Below are 21,559 nucleotides of genomic sequence, written 5' to 3'. Positions count from 1 at the left end.
CTCCCTTCACCTCAGACACCCCCAAGGTAAACTCTCTCTGCCACTGGCAGATTTGTTACATATTAAAGGAGCTGGAATATGGTGGCAAAGGGCATAGGGATGTACACAGCATTTGTTCTGAAAAGCAAGAAAATCCCCTAATACCCAGGAAAGCTCTAAAATGAATGTCTCAAAGACACTCCCAACTCACTCAAATTCAGTGATTCATGCTCACTTGGCTTTGCTGGCATAGGCAACAAACCAACTGGCCTTGTTTTCAATGCACGTCACTACTCGGGCAGTTGCTGATCAGAGAGATATCACTAGTGCCAAGAGCAGTTGGGTGGCAGAGTGCACGCAATCGTGCTCCAGGGTGCTGGAGTAGGGCAGCCATCCTATGCAGTGGAAACAACCTGCCGCTTTTCAGATAAAACTGTAGGAGAGAAAATTGAAAGCATCAAAAGTGGACACCCCTCTCTCCCCCAAACCCTTTATGAACGACAGATACAATGTGTAAATAACTTGGGGGAAGCAGGACTGTTGTCCCACTAACAGACTTGAATTAAAGAACGGCATTTTTTAATGACGTTTTTAATAAGAGGAGTACTACTCATTGTACACAAACAAAAATTATACAGACACTGAAGTTCCAGGGTACAAACTAACAACTGAAGCAGACACTGCAAGGCTTCTGATCTGCTGGAAGTAAAGGAAAAGGGGAGTTACACATTCCCTTCCTCTGTAATGTCTTCTTCTGGCTAGGTTCACACACGACACTCAAGTAGCTGGCTCTAATCCGGTATTGCAATCCCTATCGCTCGTGCAGCACAGCCTCTCTTTTCTCTGTGATTACAGGGACACACGAACACGTTACACTGTTATACAGCCTTTCCACCAAGACAAAGGCTCTTCACCGCTTTTACAAAGTACGGTCTGTGTGTAGCGAACGGTACCCCTCTGTGGCGGAAGGGAAGCGCTCCATTCCTTTCTCCTCACATCAGAGCGTGGGCGGAGCGCTGCGAGAACACACGTTGGCGTTCTCCTTGCGTGCCTCTCATTTAGCAGAAGGAAGGGAAAGCCTTGCCTTCGCAACTGGAGCAGGTGGCGGTTCAGCGCCTCTCCTCCAACCCGTGGGAGGAGAGCCGCGGGGGGAGGGAGCGCTCTCCCCGCAGGAGACGAGGGCCAGGGCCAGGAGCGAGCCCCGCAGCCCGGCTGGGTTAGGGCGCACCCCATGGGGGGGGGGTGGCGGTGTCAGGCCGTGCCCCGGCCCCCCCAGCAGAGGGAGCGGGGCAGGAGGCGGCGGCCCCGCCCCGTGCGCTATTAATAGCGCGCTGCCGCCGGCGGGCGAGGCGCGCGGGGCACGCGAGGACAGCGGCGGCGCCGCCTTAAAGGGGCAACGGCGCCGCCGCCCGCCCCTCCCGGGCTCCCCACGGGGCAGAGCGGAGCCGAGCCCCTCCCGCCGCCCCCAGCATCTGCCCGGGTCGCGTCCCGCGCGCCTGCCGCCGGCCCGGGGTGCGGCCCACCGGCGGCTGGGCCCCGGGCTGCCCGGCCGCGGAGGCGGGGAGAGCTCACCCTGAGCTGAGCACCGCAGGATGCACCACGCACATCCAGGCCTGCCAAGCCTTAAGCACGCGTTAAAGCCTCTCGGTTTCTGCTAACCCCAGCAAACCAGCGCTGCCTGTCTTCGGAGCACAGCACAACATGTGCTTTCACCAAGCTGAAACTTCCCTAGACAGAAGGATCTCAGCGCCAGTCACATCCTCGTTAACAGCTGAACGCCTCCTCCAGCTGCCACCGACCACAGCAAGGAAGCAGGACACCTCCGGTGTGCCTCTCCCTGTTCACAGCCCGGCATCAGTTTGAGCAGAGGGGCACTACGAACAAGAAATAGAGGAGATGGTGTGTGTGGATAGGCCCATACCAAGAAGCACGGTGAGGTGGTAGGGTTGGTTTGGAGCCATGCACATGTCACTTGAAAGTATCCCAAACCGCTGTTTCTCCTGTCATGGAGAAAATCCATTTCTTCTGGCCAAGAATCTTTTTAAGAGGTCTTTGCCAAGTTATGAACAATGCTTCATCAAAACACACTATTGTGCAAAGCGTGTAAACATGTGCCATAAAGGTTAGGCTGTTATTCTTTCCAGGCACAGACCACCCTTGTTTCCAGAGATGCTTCAAGAAGAACATCTAATTCAATTAATAGAATTCTTTCATTTTTAAAATCACTTGTGTACATGCTTTTCAGATGCATCACTGAAGTTTAATTTCCACCATGCATGCTGAAAATAATGCCCCAAAGTTCAGTGTGAGAAGTTAGATGCAGATGGATTACGTATTGCTGGTGAAACACAGCAGTGAGCGGGCAGACTACTGGCATAGGAAGGCAGAAGCAAGAGAAAGCGATATAAGCAACTTAGTGCAAACAAGCTGAGAGAGAAACAAACCTCCTGCCTAGGGGATGATCTGATACTTTTGCATACTAAACCTACAGGTATGAATGGGAAGGGCTAACAGCACAGAAGCGAGAGTCCTTAACCAGGAACAAAAAGGTAAAGGGCTAAATCCGAAGTTCTTTGTTTAGTCTTATTTTCACTTAAATTCATGCTTTTGTGCATGGAGGATATTTACACACCACTCTTCTTTTGTCCAGAGTGGGTCACTTCTAAGACCAACACCATCAGTGGTAACAGTCCGCAATCTATTTAACTGTGTGACATTTTCCAAAACACGTCAAAATCAAGTCTCACACATTGATGAGTTACAAAACCACAGCTTCAGTGCTACAGAAGGAATCTGAGCTCACAGTTGCACTTACTGAAAAGTAAACTTCGTCACTGTGTGGCTGTTTTGACAATTGCACTAAAACACAAAGTAACATACTCAGAGGTTAAACAGCAACAGTGAAAAAAGGCTCTTATCTAGCAAGATTTGTGTAAGGCGGGCCTTTGAGTCCTCCTCAATACATAACTTCCACTGATTTGAGTGAGAGTAAAAGAACAAGTTCTAGTTATGTTAAGAGAAAAACACCAAAGTATATTTTATCCTCAAAGATGAAGAAAAACGAACACAGCAAGTTCCATACTGTAAAAGGGAGTTATCGTGGGTAAAAACGTAGCAAAAAGACTATTATTCAAGACAAACTCCACCAAACTACAGGCCAGGCCAGCGGGTGCCGTGATCGACAAGAAGCATTTAGCATTTCTACTGCAGTTGTTTTGAACAAAGTGGGACTTCTGGCATTCAGGAATGTGCACAGCAATCCTTGTTCTCCTGGTTACTGATCTGCATAAACCAGGCTGCCGGTACCGAACACTGATGGTGTTACACGGCAGCGTGGTTCGAACTGCTGCTGCTACTGTCCCACTGGGGGTGAGGCCATGGAGGCAGGGAAAAAAAGTCTAATGCTCCACAGGGTGCTCCTCAGCTTTACATTGCACAATCTGGGGAACAGTAAACATTGGATTTACAGCCCTCCCCAGGTTCAGATGGAAGCCATACAAGTTTTGTTCTTGATTTGGCAGCCTCCCACTGGGCACCCAGAATAAAGTCCAAAATTAATGGAAATAATTTGAAAAACTGAGCTGAAGACTTGCCAAGGCCACGCAGAAGATTTGGGATCTCCTGGTTTTACTACCATCTTACTCAGAAAGTAAAGTATATGGCAGGTATACTCTGCAGCACAATCTTATTGTTCCCATGGCATATTTCATAGATTCAAGTAACATCGCAAACAAGGTATGTCTGTGAGTAAAGAGATGAATGCAAATAAGTTAACAGATATGCTTTGAAAAGTATTTTTTAAGATGGACAAATTGTCTCCATTCTGAAAACATTCTACACGATGCACCATAAGTACATGCTGCTGGATGTAGGGTTCTCACCATCTCTAACATCTGCATGTTTGCACCAAAGCAGCCTGTTACTCTTCCTGCATAAAGGCCATTTAAAAGGGGAATTTGACATCCAAACCCAAAATAGCAATTCTATTACAATTCCCACAGCACTGTTGCAGCTTTCACACCTCGCAGAGGACTGGCCTTCTTCTTCTACACAAACCAAAACAGAAAGCAAACAATATTGCAGGCAGACTGCTGAGAGAGCCTGCAGTGAGGGTGTGCACCTCCAAACCTCCACCAACCACTAGCTGGAACCTGAACACATCCTCACAGAAGCACGTAGGCAGAAAAACTTACAAACAAACCTGTCACTGTAGGGCTCTGCCTGGCTGCGTAGGAACAGGTTAAGAAGAAATCATGGTTTACGACATAGGAAATCCCACATCATCAGCAGCATTCATACTTGTACCCCAAAACTTAATTCCAGAGAACAGTAAGATGTTACTTGGAGCTACTGAAAGTATTTGGAAGACATTTTTGCTCTGAAGGCCAATTCCCAGCTCCCCCAGAGGAGATACATCATTAGGATTCTGCACAGCAGAGGTTAGGGCACTGGAGAGCTATCTAGCTGCTAAATTTAAAATATAATTGGATTGCTTTGTTTTACTTCCAACTTTTTCGCTTCCAGTCTTGTACTTCAGAAGTCTTGCATGATTTAGTCAGTACTTCTCTTTGTTTCACTAACAACCCTTGTTTGGGATTTGGGACAAGGTGAATCAAGGTGAAACACAAGGAAACACACTTCAAGCAGCTTAATTCATCGGCATCCCTGGGGAATCAGTAGCAGAAGACATACCTGGGGGATTCAAGGCCTGAGCATTGTTTACTTTTGCACTGCACAGGGGCACTGCACACACTGATACTACTGAGGAAAAGCTGTCAAAAGCTTCAACAAGCCCAAACCAGTACCTGTACTGGGAGGAAAACACCTCCGAACTGCAGGCAAACCCTGACTCATGGGCACTGACTCAGGTTCCGTATTTTGCCCAGGCTTTATACCAGTAGAGGTTACACAGACACAAGAGGACACACTTACTCAATATTTCTCAATTTTCATAAAGCTCCATATTCCGTGATATTACAGCTGCATAAAACCTAGATGTGAACCTCATTAGGGTTTCTACACGTCCTGTGCTATGAAACCCTTGGAAGAACATGTAGACTACCCAACTTCTTTTCTCTAATACACAGCTTCTTTCCCACAAACTCCATGTCCCACAGGGGTTAAACAGTACAGTAAGAGAGTTAAAATAGGTTCAGGAAAGAGCATGAGACTTAAAAATAGATGAGGAATCCAGGCAGCAAAGACACAGGAAGAGGTCTGAGACAAGCTGCAACAAGCCCGTGGAGAGCTTTTAAAAAAGCACATGAACTCCTCTGCCCCACTGAAGTCAACGTGGCTTTTACCAATGCCCTTTTACTGAGCCAGTACTTCATCCCGAGATCAGGCCTGGATTTCATTTCCACATGAATGAAAAGCCAGTGTGGTGGGAGGTAGTGACAGTCACACATATGCCATTGTTAATGTGGAGTGCAGAGCATGGTGGCCCTTGACAGACACAGACTGGCTTCATGTCTGCCTTTCCGCAGTGAAGTCTGGTAACTTCGAAATGAAGGATTCTGATACGCCCTTGTTCTGCAGGGATACAAACAAACACTCCCCGTAATTGTGTTTTTAAGGGAAGTCAAAACTGGATGAAGCTTTACTGGGCTTCAAACCATGGAAGTCATTCACTGACAAACCTTTAATCTTAATGCAACACTGCAGCAGACTTTCAAGGGCTAAGGCAGTACCAATGCATGCTCAGACACAAAGGGCAATGGCACGGCCGAGTTTTCATACATCTCACAGGGAAGTTTTGCATGCTCTTTAAGCTACAACACACAAGTGCCTGCGTTTAAAAAGAAAAAAGTGTAATCATTACATACAGTAGTAGCAATTCCTCAAACGCATATTTGCATGTGTTGACACTTCTGAAAGGAGGGCTGTTGAGCAGTTATGCTGGGAAATGAAACATTGCCTAACCCCGAGGAGTAACCACAAGAACAAAAAAACAAGTGTTTCTGCAGCTGGTTTCTTCCTCCCACAGCCCTACTCTCTGATTACAGAAATAAAAAGATTAAAAGTCACCTGAGGATCCAGCTGGTATTCAAGTAACTTTCTTCAAGCTATGTAAGGCTCGCAGCTCAAACATCTAGTAACAACTTCCACTCCACTACCCTCCACCCTTCCAAATTGTGTGGATAGTGGCAAAACAAAATACACTCTCTCTCAAAAGCTTTCTGCTAGAAGCATTTAAACATTTGGCTCAACAAGTTTGGCCATGAGATGGCTGATGGGGACATTAGGCACAACATCAGAGTAACTTAGTCTCCCCCAAAGGAACAGTATTTTGGATATTTTGGGCAAGTGAGAAGAGGAGGAAACCTACTGAAAGAGAGCCTTCCTCCTTATGCACATGTTCTCATCAAGTAGTAGGACATACACATGGGAAAGGTTGAATTACTGTGCTGCTGCTGCCTAGCCCCCTTCACCAACGAAGCTGCATCCAATCTTGTGGGTTAATTAACTCTTCAAAGAAGCAGGTTAGTTTAACTCACTCTCCATTACAGTTTGCTACCTCCACGCTGATCGCAGAGCTCCTTCTGCAGACTATATTTACAGTCACAAATTGACCACTGACCAAACCACTCTTATATTTATTCAGTTGGGTCAGAAAGTTAGTCTAACCCAAGTCTAACTTAAAATGTGGGTACGATCTCACCAGAGCCAAGCAGATATGACTGCCCATTCTAGTATTTGGGTTCAGGAGCCTGGCAGACACAAAGGCATGGCTGGAAATGGATGGCATCTGGAATCAATTCGGAAAACTCAGATGAAGGTCACGGCATTTTGAAATGGTTTTTCAGAGAAAACCACCATGTCTTCTGCTAGTTAACACATGTTGTCTTGCAGGGATGGGGGTGCAGAAATCAACACCACTTTTCTCGTTGCTCTGATTTAAGCATTGGGCTCAGTTTGACTTTTCAACTTGGTGAATCATCTCTTAAGAATCACCTTCCTTAGGAAGACCACAGGTCAGCATGAGGCATCCTGCAAGGATCAAATCTGCCATATGTAGATGGATGATCCACGTACCACATATGAGGATTTACAGAATACACTGGACTCATGGCAAATGTGTGACACTGCTTGAGAACAAAATCTGTTTGAAATTCCTGACTGAGAATAAATAGTAAATATAACAAATGAGTCTCCCCGGAACTCGCTTCCACCTGAATATTATACAAGCTCTTCAGAGAAGGGATTTTCTTTCCCTCAAGCCATACAACAAAATGGTACAAACAAGATTCACCACCAGATCTAGCTTTTAACAATAAAAAAAAAGGAAGTGAAAACATGTCATGGGCTGAGAAGCTCTTTCATTTATAGCTCTATATTGCTGTCTGGGTAAAAGAACCACCTCCCAAATACTGCCCACAATTTAAATCCCAGCCACCTTCTGGCCAAGAAAAAAAATAAACATCTATGAACATGTCCCCCTCAAAAATCTTTTATAGTGGTTGGATTCATTAAAACCACCACATAATGGTGGCTAGAACAGAAGAACAAAGCTTCTAGAGTCTGAAACAAAGTTTGTGAATGTTTCCTATACCCTTCTACTCTTAAAATGCCCCATACAACAGCAGCAGCCCCAAGCTGGCAAGTTACCCTTTATTAATAGTTAATGAATTTCCATTGCATAGCTCATACATACACAAGATGTAAGCATCCTGAGTGCAACTGACCAGCATGCTTCCAAAATTCAGCACACCAAAAAATTACATGATGTCAATCCAAGGGGGAGTACAATCCTACCTAAGGAGACTGGCCCATGGGAGAAAAAGAAATGTAAAAAAGAGAAACCATGCCATATGTTCAAATTTCAACCAAGAATAAAATTGAAGCAAATGGCAGGAATTATATGCTTGCCATGAGGCATGAAGCCAGAGCTAAAAGAATTGCCTCTATTCAGTGTCTCAGCTTCAGAAAGGAGGAGTGGATAAACAATTAGACAATGTGCTCGGTGTACAATTTCATTGCCCTGAGTCAGAAGCGGTAGGGATGTGTAGACCCGTACTCTTAAACCGATGCTTGCCTTGCATGGGGATGAGATTCAATACTGCCGCTTCTGACCCATGAGAAACAAAAAAACCTGGCGGAGACTGAAGAGCACCCCCTCCCCGTGCCGTGGATGCCACTTACTTCCAAAGCATTCAAACAGCCCAGAATGCCTGCCACGGCTCTCCCAGGCCAGTATCAGCCTAAAGGCACAGTGTAGTAAACAGAGGGAAAACACATTACGAAACCCTTTGATGTGTGCTGGGGTATTTCCACACTTAAGGCCTTCACAAGTACAGTCCTCAGCCAGGACTGAATGTCAGCTGGGCTTGCTACTTTATTCACCTATTTCTGTAGACACTGGCCCTCCTCCAGATACTGCTGGTGCTTTTCAAGCAGACTGTGCTTCCCAGCAATACCCCTTGTGTGCCCCCAGCAGCTGTCCTGGGCCTCCGCAACAGCGTGCTGCCTTGGCTGTGAATAGGCTGGCTGCCCTGCCTGGCACAGCGAGGCCAGCTCAGCACCCTTGTAGCAAAATGCCAGGATTTTGGCCTAAGTCTTTAGCTGCTCCTTAAAGAAGCCTCAGCTCCAGGTCTCACCCCCCAGTAACACATGCTATAGAAGACAGCACTCCTTTACGCTGGGCTTTTGCAGGTTGTTTTCATTCTCCAGGCCCTGGCCGAGCCATAATGCATGTAGTGGGAAAAGGCCCGTCCAGGTACCACCCACCATCTGCTGTCAGCACCCTTTGGAAGAAGTAGTTCTGGTTCCAAGCTACTTTTTATTAACAGACAACTGGCAATAGTGGATATCCACTGCACGATCTAATCCACCTTCCAGTAACCAGGTCAGCCTACATACTTCTTTACACTGGCCTTCAAAACCAACGTAAACATTAGTGTACAGTCTTACTTATTTACCTGAGATCCTGAATCTTACTTGATACGCTGTTGCTATAGTCTTTCTGGGCAGTGTTACACAAGAGGATTTCACATAGGGTTTCACCATTTCCTAAATTAGATTGTGCTGGGAGTGGAAGTAGGAGACGGGAGGGAAGAATGCAAATGCTTGACAGAATGAATTCAGGGTGGCAGTCAGGGTGATGCATCAGAACGTCTGATTCATTTACAAACTCAAAACCAAGGACTGAATACTTGTTTTCCTTGTTTTACACCCCCTATTAGATATTTGCTACTTTAGATGTTTGTCACCTAGTGCTATCGTCTTGGAGGACAGAATGATAAAGAAAGGACAATATATCCTGTTAATATGGCAAAACTCAACCAGTGATCTCCAGACTCCCTTACTTTGCTCATAAAGACATGCCCGACGTTTTCTGCTCCTTCTCTCTTGCCTTTGCTGTTACATGTACTCTCAGTTCTTCATTTACCTTTTATTTTATTCAGTTAGCTTCCTCTCCCAAAAAAACCTTCACCAAACAGCAACCTGGCAAATCCATCGTTGCCACAGTGAGTTCAAGAGCCAAACCTACTGCAAGTGAAGCATGCCGCAGGTGATGAAAGCACAGCTCTTTGTGACTGGGTGGCACGAAATGCTTTGCACAAAGGCACTGTACTGGCCTGACTGACACACCCCTCCCAACATCTCTTCCTCCTTCCTCTTCCTGCTGCACACACCGCTTGCCGTGTACTGATAAGGATTACTTATTTTCATTCACTTGTAACAATGGAAACAAAATGCATCACCTGTGGGAAAGAAAATACACAGAGATAATTGTTCTTGGTTTTACTGTTTCTGTGAAGTTTCTGAACCCTAGAAAGGACAGTTTTCCTTCTTTAGACAAATGGCTAACTGCAACTATTCTCTGCCTAAGGACTGCCTAGGCACTCCCCACAAACCTGGGTGAAAATGCAATTAGCAGATTGCAAATGAGAGAAGACAAGAGGAAAGTTAAAGCACAAATCCTATCCTAAGGTGACGGACTCAATTTTTTGCTCCCCATCTCCACTCCACTCTCCTTCCCCTCTTCAAATAAAGAGATTCATCTGAAATGAAATTAGAGACCCACATGTCCAGCTGCCAGGTACAGTCAAGCATAATAGCTCCTCAGCTTCCTCCAGGGTCCTAAAATCAGAGAATAACCACATTTTGTAAGACTGTAGCCCTTCCATAAAATACAGACCTGCCCTTTCTATCATCCACGGTTGAGATCTGGTGTGGGTAGAAGAGAAAAAAAAAAAAGTGAGAAAATCTTCCACCTCACGTTACTGGCTCATGGAGCTTTTCTAGTTGTTTTTTTTTTTTCCCTACGTTATAGACATATGAATATGTAGAGTATTTGGGCAGAACAGTGCCTTAAGAAGAAGAGCAAAGGTATTACGCTACACAGCACCACTGCTCTGATATTACCAGAAATGCTGTACATAAGTTCAGTTACCAGAAATTTTTCCTTTACATTTGGTACCAACTGTGGCCAAGTCATTTTTGCTCAAACAAACAAAGTAACATGCAACAAAAATATAATTCCTTATTAGCCCTGATGTAAATTAGCCTAGAATAGAAACTATTTCTGAAAATAACTAGCAACTTGAGTGTTCAAGTTTGCGAGAAGTGCTAAAACAACTATATAACCGTGGAAGTCCCAGGCACTGGTCACTTTTGAAAAGGGAAAGTAAATACCAAGTTACTTTGGTATTTTTGAAACCCTCACCCTCTATGTAAGTAGGCCCAATTACATAGGCCTCATGCTCCCAGGCTTCCTAAAGGACAAGGAATGCAGGCCCTGTACAGACATCCACAAAATACCGAGTAAGATTATGCTTTATAGTGAAGTGCGTCAATTACAGCAGTATGATGTGAAGTAAAGATGCTGGTCAGCCTTCCAGCTACACTGGTTCATTTCAGCCTCTCATCCCACGGCTAGCTCTACAAATATTTACCACTTACCATCCTGACAGTGATCGCTTGAAGGGGCATTTCCTTGCCCTGGGAAAAATATTCAGAACTACATAAATCATAGTGGTCTTACCTCTACCTGCTTGCCTCAGTAATGGTTCTTGCTTTAATCTATCGTTACTATCCCAGGGACTGTTAAACATTTGGCTGAGGGCTAAGGAACACCCATAGGACCTCACACCCTAAGGCTCTTCATTAACACTCATCATTCGGCAAGAGCTGAACGGGCTGGGCTGTCTTTACTGAAGAGTAATTTCTAGAAAATATATTCAAAACCATCTCAAAACTACACAGTGATCCGGATGACTTTGTAGAGAAACAGCAAGCATGTACACAAAGATGGTTAAGTTTCGCCCTTTACCACTCAGTTCTTTCTTCTTTTCAGCATTTGAATTGGTTGTTTCCTAAAATGCTTAGGGGGAGGCAAACAACTCACAACAAAGTGACTTCCCCTTCCATTGCCCTCAGAAATGACCATTTTCCTCTCACTGAGACAGCTTGCCAGCTAAATTAGGTGAAGTGCAACTCCCAGAAAGTTAATGAAATCAAAGACATTTGTTCAGCCTTTCTGAGCCCTTAACAATTCTCCCCCCCATACACACTGTAGACAAGCAAAGCGCCAGATGCTCTCCTTCCTCTCTTCACCAAAAGCCCAGCCCTAAAGGCAGCAGGACTCCTAGCCCTTCCTCCTCCTCCCCAGCCATCACGACCACACCGGCTGCTCACAAGACAAGTGTTTTCCACTGCCTTCTCTCCTGTCTCTCAGCCTGTGCCTTAGCACCTGCTGAACTGGGAAAACCCTGTGTCTCCTGCTCATTTTAATAGTGAGATCTGTAGCAAGAGGGATTTTCCCGCAGTCCCCAGAGACTGTCAGCACTGCACTGCTTTCAGCCCCAGAAGTGCCATGCTTCCTGGTGGAAGCAGCCCTTGCAGAACCTCAGTTCCCTGGGAAGAGTCTGAAGCCTGCCCAGAAAAGCCCAGCAACGCATCAAGCAGAACAATAATGTAAAAAGATAGTAATAAATTGGTTACTTCTATTAGGCAGAAATATATTAATTAAATGCAGCTAAAAAAAAAAAAAAAAGTAAATTTCTTGAAATATACTATACTACTGTATAGCAGTGTAACTTGAATAAGCTGATGAAGACCTAAACACAGGGCAAATGTTAACTCATCACGGTTATGAAGACCTAGGAACACCGAACTATGGATGCTGTAGTGGAGAAAGTATAGTGTTAAATGGGTCTTCGACAAATGTTATTAAAAAGGTTTCCCATCATCGTAATCAGAAAATTAAACAGGCAGTCTTATCCTGTTACTGGGTTATTTATGGAGATCCTATATACCACCAGACACAACAGAATGATAAACTCCATTGTACTAAGAGCTCGTCTTCTGTCTCTGACCTAGAGCCTTGGCTTTTGCAGTAGCTTGCGGGCAAGATGCACCTCTGCAAATATTTATCAGGCCTTAATTAAACAGATTTAAGGCAGAAATGGCAGGGGCAAGCAGCTCAAAATGAATAGTAGAGTTAAGGAAAAGTGACGTGGTGATCCTACTCCAGGATGGCAGGAAGTAATAAAGATTCTTGTAAGTTTTCCCACTGAATACAGAACTTCCCTATTCCCCACCCTGCATAAACTATGAACAGGAAATATTCCCATGAGGTAAACTGCAATATTTGCTTACGCAAAATTTACAGTCAAGTTTTCAAGCCCTTCCATTTCCTGAGCGTAAAGCTTTTTTGTTCACATAGAACATGCCAGTTAACAGTGTAACGTTTTATTGCTCAAATCCTCTCCGAGACATATTCCATAGGCTTTGTCTGTAATTGTGCCATTGACTTCCTACAGTACATTACATCTCTTGAAATATACATGAACAGTATGTGTGCAGAACACAATGGGGACTTTGTACACTGGAAGTATTCTTTGGGTTACGAGCAGTGAGTTCGAGGGTTGGAGGAGAGGGCCCCATTACAATCCTGCATCCTCACCCCATGCTTCACACCAGCCTCTGAGATGCATTAAAAATGCTCATTGTTTGTGTGCCATTCACTGCTTGCAGAAAGTTTTTCCAGTCTCCTCCATAAAAGATGGAGTAGAGCCTGTAACATGTGTGATGTATCCCCTAATGCCAGCTTTGGGAAACTCAGAGATATGGAATAGAAGAGGGTTCTCCAGACTCAAGATGGTGATTAACTGAGCAAGTATTTACTCTCACTATTATTTTTGATGCATTTAGCCTCTCCCTACCCCCATTGTTTCCTTTTATTTCCTTCAGTTTTTCTTCTTAAACATTTTTATTCTCTGGATGCTCACTAACAGCTGTCTTCGTGTACACAGCACTTGCTATCTGAGCTGTAACTGGGCAATGCAGACTCATGCCGCTGGTTCATTTAGGACAAGCACCGAGTGGAAAAAGGATAAACAGGAAGGAAGAAAGGAGAGAAACTCTGATCTTCTTTTTGCTTCCCTGTTAAGAACCCCTGTTCCTAACAGATTTTTTCTGCCAGCTGGCACAATTCCCACTGAAAGAGAAATCAGGGGTGCAGTTTGGCTCTTTTCCTACTCTGAAGGCATCTGCATTCTGTTGTTTGATGAGAAGCTGTTAGACACCGATCCTGGGCTCCCTCCTGCACGGAGAAAACCGCAGCTCACCTGCTCTTTCACTGAGGGTATGCTGCTGTTAACTGCCTCCGCATCAAGATGCTTGCTGTTCCCTGATCTGATGGATTTCTCACCTGGGAAATCCCCTAGCCCAAAGAAAATCTGTTGTTCAAAGATGAGCTAGGGTGTCAACCCTCTCCTTATGCAGTTGCTCTGAAATACAAAGGCACCATCTCCACTTCTGGGGGTGCTGTGAGTTCTAGACAGAGCGTGCATGCTCTGAGTCATAATACATGCATTCAAATCTTTCACCCAAACAATTTCATTGTCATATTTAATATTTTCACTAAAGCATTTCCATGTGTTAAGTATCACCACACTCTACACTGAGCTGCCTGTACAGTGTTATTTCTGAAAGGTACTGCAGGTTGCAACATTCAAAACACACGCTATGAAAATAAAATCCAACTTAGTTATTAAATGTGGGCTTCTAATTTACAAACAAGTGCCGTCATGACAGTGTACTAATTAGCACAAGTAACTAAACTTGCATCCTCACTTTGCCTGCACAAGACTTCTGTTGCAAGCATCAGCCTTTATAGAGTAACTGAAAAACTACATGTAGACTGTTAGGGGACTTGGGTGACTGAACACGCCTCATTAGTGATGTTGTTTCCCTATTTTGAGGTGCAATGTAGCAGTTCAGCACTAGGGAATAACTATGTTGTGATCAGAAAGGTGGCACCCTTGCTGTTGGAGGCTGCAGAGTATAGCCCACTTAGTTCCCCAAAGAACGTCCCACTCACTGCTGAGATTTATTAGGATTTTCTTTTCCATCCAATTCTTGGAAAACGCATTACATCATGTCATCCCCTCACTGTGCTTTGTTCAACATTTGCGTTACACAGAACGATGGAGAACTGTTAACCAGCCAGAAGTGCCCCTTGGCGCTTTGCTGTCACCAGTGGGACAAGCGCGCCCTTGTTCTGTGCCGTTGATGACCAGAGTCATGGTTCGAATGAACCCTGATGTGCTCAGCTGGGCAGAAGAACACTGGCAGCTGTGAGGCCAATGAATGCAACTAACCAGCACCTGCCATGCAGCCCTCCCTCATGACATAAAACTATCCTCTGGAAAGTGAGAAGGCTAAAAACCGAAGAACCGCGTTGGAGAGAATTAGACAAGCAACTGTTGCAATGTCTAGGTATTATTTAGTAAAGCACACTAAAAAGCAGAAAATTACTGTAAGTTCTATGAAGGCAAAAAATCTATCCTTTCTAGCAGGTACAGACAGAACTAGCTGCAGAGACACTGCAGGTGGGGTTCCACTGCAGACATTTGGCAGGAGCTGGTAAGATAGAGTTTGAAGAAGAGCTACTCACAGAACGCACCCAAAAGCTAAGGTGGTTGCTATTACATAGCCCATTAAACCTTTCACCCCTTCTGGTTCCAGCAGGGATCCCAAATTAATTGTCCACTGGGAACCTGCAGGTAAGTCCTCATCCTAAATGCAGATGGCTATCAGCATGTTATATGCTGATTGTCACTGCATCATCTTCTTACTGACTAAGGTCTTCCATTTTTCAATACACAAACCACCACAGCAAATCAAGCTTCTCAGACAGGCAACGAATGTCGCCAACACTGAATGTATTCAACCACCTACCTGCAGAGAACGCAAGCCAACCGCCTAGTTACCGCTACATTTTTATTCCTGAAAGAAGATAAATGCAAAATAAAGCCAGGTTAAGAGTCAATCGACTAATTCACTTAGGAAACTACCTGTAGTTATATTCTACATACATTCTTCAGTCAGTTCTGTTTAAGCCCTCTTATGTTTGGTTTCCTCGAACACGTGAGTGAACATATTTGATTCAGATGAATGGTAACGCTCTGAAGAGCTAACTTATACAAACCAACAGATGTGAACTTCAATATATACTCTAAGTAAATTCCAGATTACACAACTAACCTGCAACAATGCAAATTGGGCACTGGAACTCCATGTTGCTGGTGCTTTCCGATGGCAGTTAGAGTCAGGAAATAGAAACTATTGCATGAATTAAGAAACTAACCAATAAAACAAATTGCAAATTTTCACAATTACCTGTCTATAAGCAATTTGCACACCAAGAATAATTCCCTAGTTCAGTGTGCGAATAGTGTTAAACAGCAAACCATATCTTGTAATATATCCACTGGCAGCTCAAAAATAAGTAGACAGCTCAGTGAGCACCTGAATTACAAAAAAAAGCATTTCCTAGGGACTTCAGTGTGTAGTCACTGATATCCAAATTGGGAAAAACTGTTGCAGCTTCCCATCAGCCCAGAGAAGGACCTGTCCTCCAGATATACACCTGTTTCCAAGGGACATCTTTGCAGCTAGTTGTTTTTAAATTGCATTGTTGAATTTGGTTGAACTCACAGAACAAGCTCAAGACCTATTAAGTAGGAAACAGCCACGAAACAACTGAGTAAGTCTGGGTTCTATAGAAAAAAAAATAATAAAAAAAATCCAGAGCCATGGTCTTTTTTTTTTTCTTTCTTTTTCTTTTTTTTTTTTTAAAACTCTTTTTCCTTGAGCAAAACTTGTATGGTGACTTCAATTTTTCCTCTGTCTTCTAATGAGGTCTAGATCTTCCTTCTTTCTGCTCAAAGACATGTCCTCATATATTTGATGAAATCTCTTAAGTCTTATGGGCCAGGTGCCTTTGATTTCAGCTGAACTAGAAACAGGATGGTATACAGAAAAGCACTGAAGGGTTACAAGAACTACAGCAACAATCACACTAATCATTTAAGGACAGAGGAAGAGGTTTAATGATTCACCCCTAATGTACAGTTCTATTTGCACCATGAAGCTATTTGTTAGCTCTGCTTTACAGACGGCACGTGCTGTTCCTTAAGGGTGGGACGATCAGCTTGAATGACAAATGGGAAAAAATGCTGTGTAACTCCTAGGGCAAACCATTACTGTGAGAAGTCATTCACTGATCCTGGCAAAGCCTATTTAAGCCCGAGCCACTGAGATAATCACTGGAAGTAGTGAGCCTTTCCTTAAGGATATTACGTGATTTCAGATGTTTACAGCATGCAGACCAGTAGGTGTGCAAGGAAATCTTCTCTCAGTACATTCATTCCAGGGAGATAAACATTTCTAGTACTCCCAAAAGAAATTTCTGTCTTACAGCTCGTAGCATGTGTCCCTGCTTTAGAACAAGTTAAACAACTGGTAGTTTAAAAGGAAGAAATCACAGCCAAGAATTTACAAAAGGAGTGGTTTAGGTGTCCAAAGCTACATAAAAAGTACCTAAATAAGCAACCCGGTTATCAAAACGTCTGTGTGCCCAAGGGCTCTAAGAAATGGATGGCACTGAAATGACTATGCAGGGATGTACTGGGAGATTCGGAAACTTGTGGTCCAGCTCCATTAGGGCCAACTGGTATAGCTCAGGCTCCTGTGTCGTATGAAATGTACAACTATCCCCCACTGCTTGGGCTTCTTGGAAGTATCTCTAAGTTTCTGCAGAATGCTTAGTGCGATTGATCATATCTGTACTTCACACTACAAACTGAGCCTTCTGGTAGTTTGATTACACATTTCTGCAGTTGCCCTTCTCTGCTTTAGAGCTACAGTACATATTCTGTATCAGGAACTGACTCAGACAGGAGAGGAAAGAATTTTGTCATTTGAAGTAATGTTTTCATCCAGTGTCACTGAAAAAGAACTCCTTTGAAACCTGTCTACATATCACATTTAATGCGATAATTTACTGTGTTTAGATTGCTCCATTTAATGGCATAAAGTTGGCTTTTCAGGTGCCAGCAAAACCTGTACCCTGTGCCTAGGCATTTCTGCAAATGTACAGATCAGACTTCCCAGTAATACAGAAGGGCATCACAGTTCTCATCCTAGAACAATAACTTTGCTTGGCTGGGCTTCTAGTTAATGTTAGCTTGCCACATGGATTAAGTACAGGCATTTGTGAATTGCTGTGGGTAAACACCCCACCTCAGTCAAAATAATCCATGGTTTAGGAAGCTCCAGGGCTGATATTCAGGCTTCAGGATGTAGATATCGAGGCTATTCTGAAGATGAGGAGGAATTCTAACACTGTCATGCAATTGAGAGATGTCAGCATAGCAGCTGAGGAGCAGGACAGGGACCAGATGCAGGTCTTGTACTGATAGTCTGGATTCAGAGCAACATGGGCAACAAATAATCAGAAAGGGAAAGAAAAGCATAACACAGATTCATAAATGGCTTCTGTTTATATGAAATCATACAAATGCTGCATTTAAGCCAGTACATGTGCTACATACATAGGAGACGCAATGAATCGCAGAATTTACAGTAACACAAGGCAGTGAAGCAATGCACATTCACAGATGGGAAAGAAAGGTTGGCTCAGCTTCTCAGGCCCACTTTCAGGGAGCGGGGTTATCTGCTGGATAAATCTCCTTTGCAGAACTGGCAAAAAAAGTTCATGGCTGCAAAAGAGCTGATAATGGTGCCAAAGGGGAAAAAAAAATCTGAATTCAAGCAAATCTCCCACCACCAGCAAGAAATCCGTATCGAAGCAGAAGTCAATCGGGTAAGACAGTTAATAAGAAAAGGGAAAACCAAATACAAAACAAAACAAAACAAAAAAAAAAAAAGAAAGAAAAGGGGGTGAAACAGCAATTGCTCACCACCAGCTGACCAACAGCAACCCCTGGAAAATTCCCCCCCAGTTTTATTGCAGAGCATGATGTTAGTGGTATGGAACACCCCTTTGGTCAGCCAGGGTCAGCTGTCCCGGCTGTGTCCCCTCCCAGCCTCTTGCCCATCACCGGGAAGGAGCAGAGTGAGAAACTGAGGAAGTCTTGACACCATGCAAGCACTGTTCAGCAATAGCTAAAGCAGCAGTGTATTGTCAACACCGTTTTGGGTACAAATCCAAATTGCAGCACCATAGAGGCTGCTATGAAGAAAATGAACCCCACGGCAGGCGGACCCAGCTCAGGGACCCACCTGCAGACCATCCGAACAGGGCGAACCTGCCAACAGCTGCTACCCACAGGACGCTCAGCCCTCAGCTGCACTGAGTCACTGCATCAAGAGGAGGGGAACCCATGGCTAGGGGGCTTCCTTCTGCTTCAGTGAATCAGTAAAGCATACATTTACTTCTTTTATTTTTTACACAAGAATGAGGGAGCTGATTTAGGCTGACTTACACAGAAAGGTGTGTAAACAAACAATTCCCTACTCAGCTTCCTCAAGTGATCACTCCTCTTAAATCTCCATTACACCCTCACCTTCACGTCCAGGTTCAGACTACAAGTAATGGTTTGTCATGGAAAACAACCATTTTCTCACCTATGCATACTCCACTGGGATGCACAGCTAGCAGCATTTTACCATCTTACGCAATGTAAAAGATTTTTCTTCATTGCAGGGGCCCAACTTGGAGACATCAGAAAACACACAAGAGAAACCCCCCCAGTCCAGATTCAGTTTTCATTTTAACACAACCATCCATACCAAATTGCAACTAGCAAGCATTACGTCCATTGTACAAAAAATTACATCTCTTCATAATGCTTTCATAAGTACAAAACGCCAATTTTTTGACCATTGATAATTTGACCATTTCAATAGGCCCAACATATTAGCGGTCAGCCTCAAACAGCATATTGTAAAAACATTCAGCTGAATATTTTGCAATGGTATGTGCACCTGCAATTCATGGCTGGCTTGCAAGCGTAAACATGAATAAAAGTTACACAACATTTGTTGAATAAACTACTAGGTCAATTCACTCATTTGAGAGCTTTCTGGTGACATTTGTCAGTATTTTCTGTGGTTTTGAATGAAAAAATGCTTACCGAAGTGGGAACGTGCAATATTCAACCCACGTAAAAAGCACACATAAGCGAAGTATTAGAAATAATAAATGGGTAAATCATAAGAGACCAAATCAGTATCAAAATCAGTTAAACACAGCTGAAAAGAATGACTCTGTGGACCAAATCCAGTGGAAGTGATTATTTTCAAGGCATGACTACTACTTCATCACTTTGTGTTTTATTGATGGCAAAATCTTACCAAGTCTCAGACTCCTGTTACAAAGACTGAAAATTCAGAATTTTACGTTTCACCTTCCCATGTTTTCTTTACCTGAACAGCCTCTTTTCCTCATGTGAGTGTTACTTTACTTTTTGTTTTCATTTAAGTTACTGGGAAAAAAAAAAAAAAAAAAAAACAGGTTCCTCAAATATAGGCACTAGATTTCAACATTTTAAGTTCTATTAAATATTTATGGCACAGAAGTTACATTTCCCAATATTCTTAAGTTTTGACAGCCCCTACGTGCAGAGGAGTAGAGAAGTGTGCTATGAGGAGAGAAGCCAGAGGTGTCCACATGCACCACTTTTTAGATTTGTCCAGAAAAGTCAAAGGCAAGTCCTGCTTCGTTCTACAGGCATAATTTGTGCACACAGTGGCTGTGATGATAATGTGGACAGACTCACTAAGACTTGCACTAAGGTGTTTTCATCCTACAGCTACTGTGTAGGAATGGGACGGGGAGAGGGCCCACACGGCCTTTCACTTCTTCCATTCTCCTGAACAGCTTCTTGAGACAACGTACAGTACCATAAACTCACTTAAGTCCATAAGACTTGAACACTTCACATGTTTTGCAAGTGACTCACAGCATCCAAAGCAGAAGTATAGGAAAACAGAAGAAAGTTTTGAGCAAACTCATGCAGCAAGAGTATTGATGAAATGCCTGTAATATAAAACTGAATGTTTAGAACTTATGTTCTCAGGAATGGGAAATTTTTCCTTGCTGAAAAATTATCATATTTCCCATTCACAAAATTCCTGCTTCAGACTGTCTATATATTAACTTTGCATGTTGCAGACTTACACTATCGTTTACTTTATAAGGTGTGATACTCCAGCATCCTTGTAACGGGTTTTATACCATTATAATAAATAAATAAAATAAACCTTGCTATTGCTCAATTCCTTTTTCCCTTTTTTGGCCATGCAAAACTAGATATGAGCTGATTTGAAGCATCTGTATCAAGACTTTGTTATATTCTGTTTAAAGTTCTGGTTAACAGAGTTCATAAAACTAGTTTAACTTCACAAAGTATTTCAGAGCTTCTCATTCCCATAATTTAAAACAATGAGCTATTTTGGGAGGTGCAGACCAGGGTGGATTTGATTTAAAATCATTCTGTTGCTATGCATTTGTAGCTAAACAAGACTCTAAACTATTTATTTAGAAAACACTAAAACAAAACAAGCAAAAGACTGACAGGGCCCAGGCTGAATTATCTGAGTAGATGGAAAAATAGTGCCCTAACAGACAGAAAAATTCCCACCTGTCTATGGGACAACTGCCTGCAGCTGAGAACATGTCAACAACAATCCAATAAAGAAAACCAAAGAGGGATTAGAGTATATTTTTATTGATTTTTCACTGATCTAAAATTCAGCTCATTTGGTTGACAAGTCAACAGCTGCAGGATATTCAGCAGAGGTGTATTTAGCATTTATCGTATACTTGGAGAAATTCACTTTTCCACTTGTTCTGAGAAATTAAATGCACAACAAATAATAATAACAGACTTATAGTCAAGTAAATACAGAAATTTACCTAGTTGTAAACTTTTTCTTGTAATGATAACGTAAGATCTTTTCGCACCACTGACCTCACGACTGATACGTGTTACAAAGGAGCGTCACCACTGCCGTTTGCAGGGAGGCTATCATTTCACACAGAAGCATTTCAGATTTGCAACCCTGCACTAAAACCCATCGACAAGTCCATTGGGCAGCTGGCATTTTCACATCCAGATGACAAACACACCACACCCTGCTCCTGTACGTGTAATGAGATAGCAACTTCTCCAGGTTAAGTGCTCCAGGAGGGACCGTTTTTGTCCTCTGGTCAGCTATTACCAAGGCAGAGACACATTTTTATTCTTAGTCCTGCTTTTTAACAAGGCAGTAACAACACCCCCTAACCTGGCTACACACATCTTCTCAATATGACTAACTT

The 21,559-nt window shown here is 43.4% G+C and overlaps 1 protein-coding gene across 3 annotated transcripts in view; it reads right to left on the bottom strand.

Annotated features, from left to right (window-relative positions):
* TRPM1 (transient receptor potential cation channel subfamily M member 1) overlaps window positions 1-21,559 on the bottom strand; it is a 125,596-nt gene that overhangs the window by 103,557 nt on the left and 480 nt on the right. The window lies entirely within an intron of this gene.

The sequence above is a fragment of the Aythya ferina genome (assembly GCF_964211825.1).
Source record: "Aythya ferina genome assembly, chromosome: 11".
Classification (NCBI taxonomy): domain Eukaryota; kingdom Metazoa; phylum Chordata; class Aves; order Anseriformes; family Anatidae; genus Aythya; species Aythya ferina.
The sequence above is the reverse complement of the archived record's forward strand: the minus strand, read 5'-3'. Positions and strand labels throughout refer to the sequence as shown.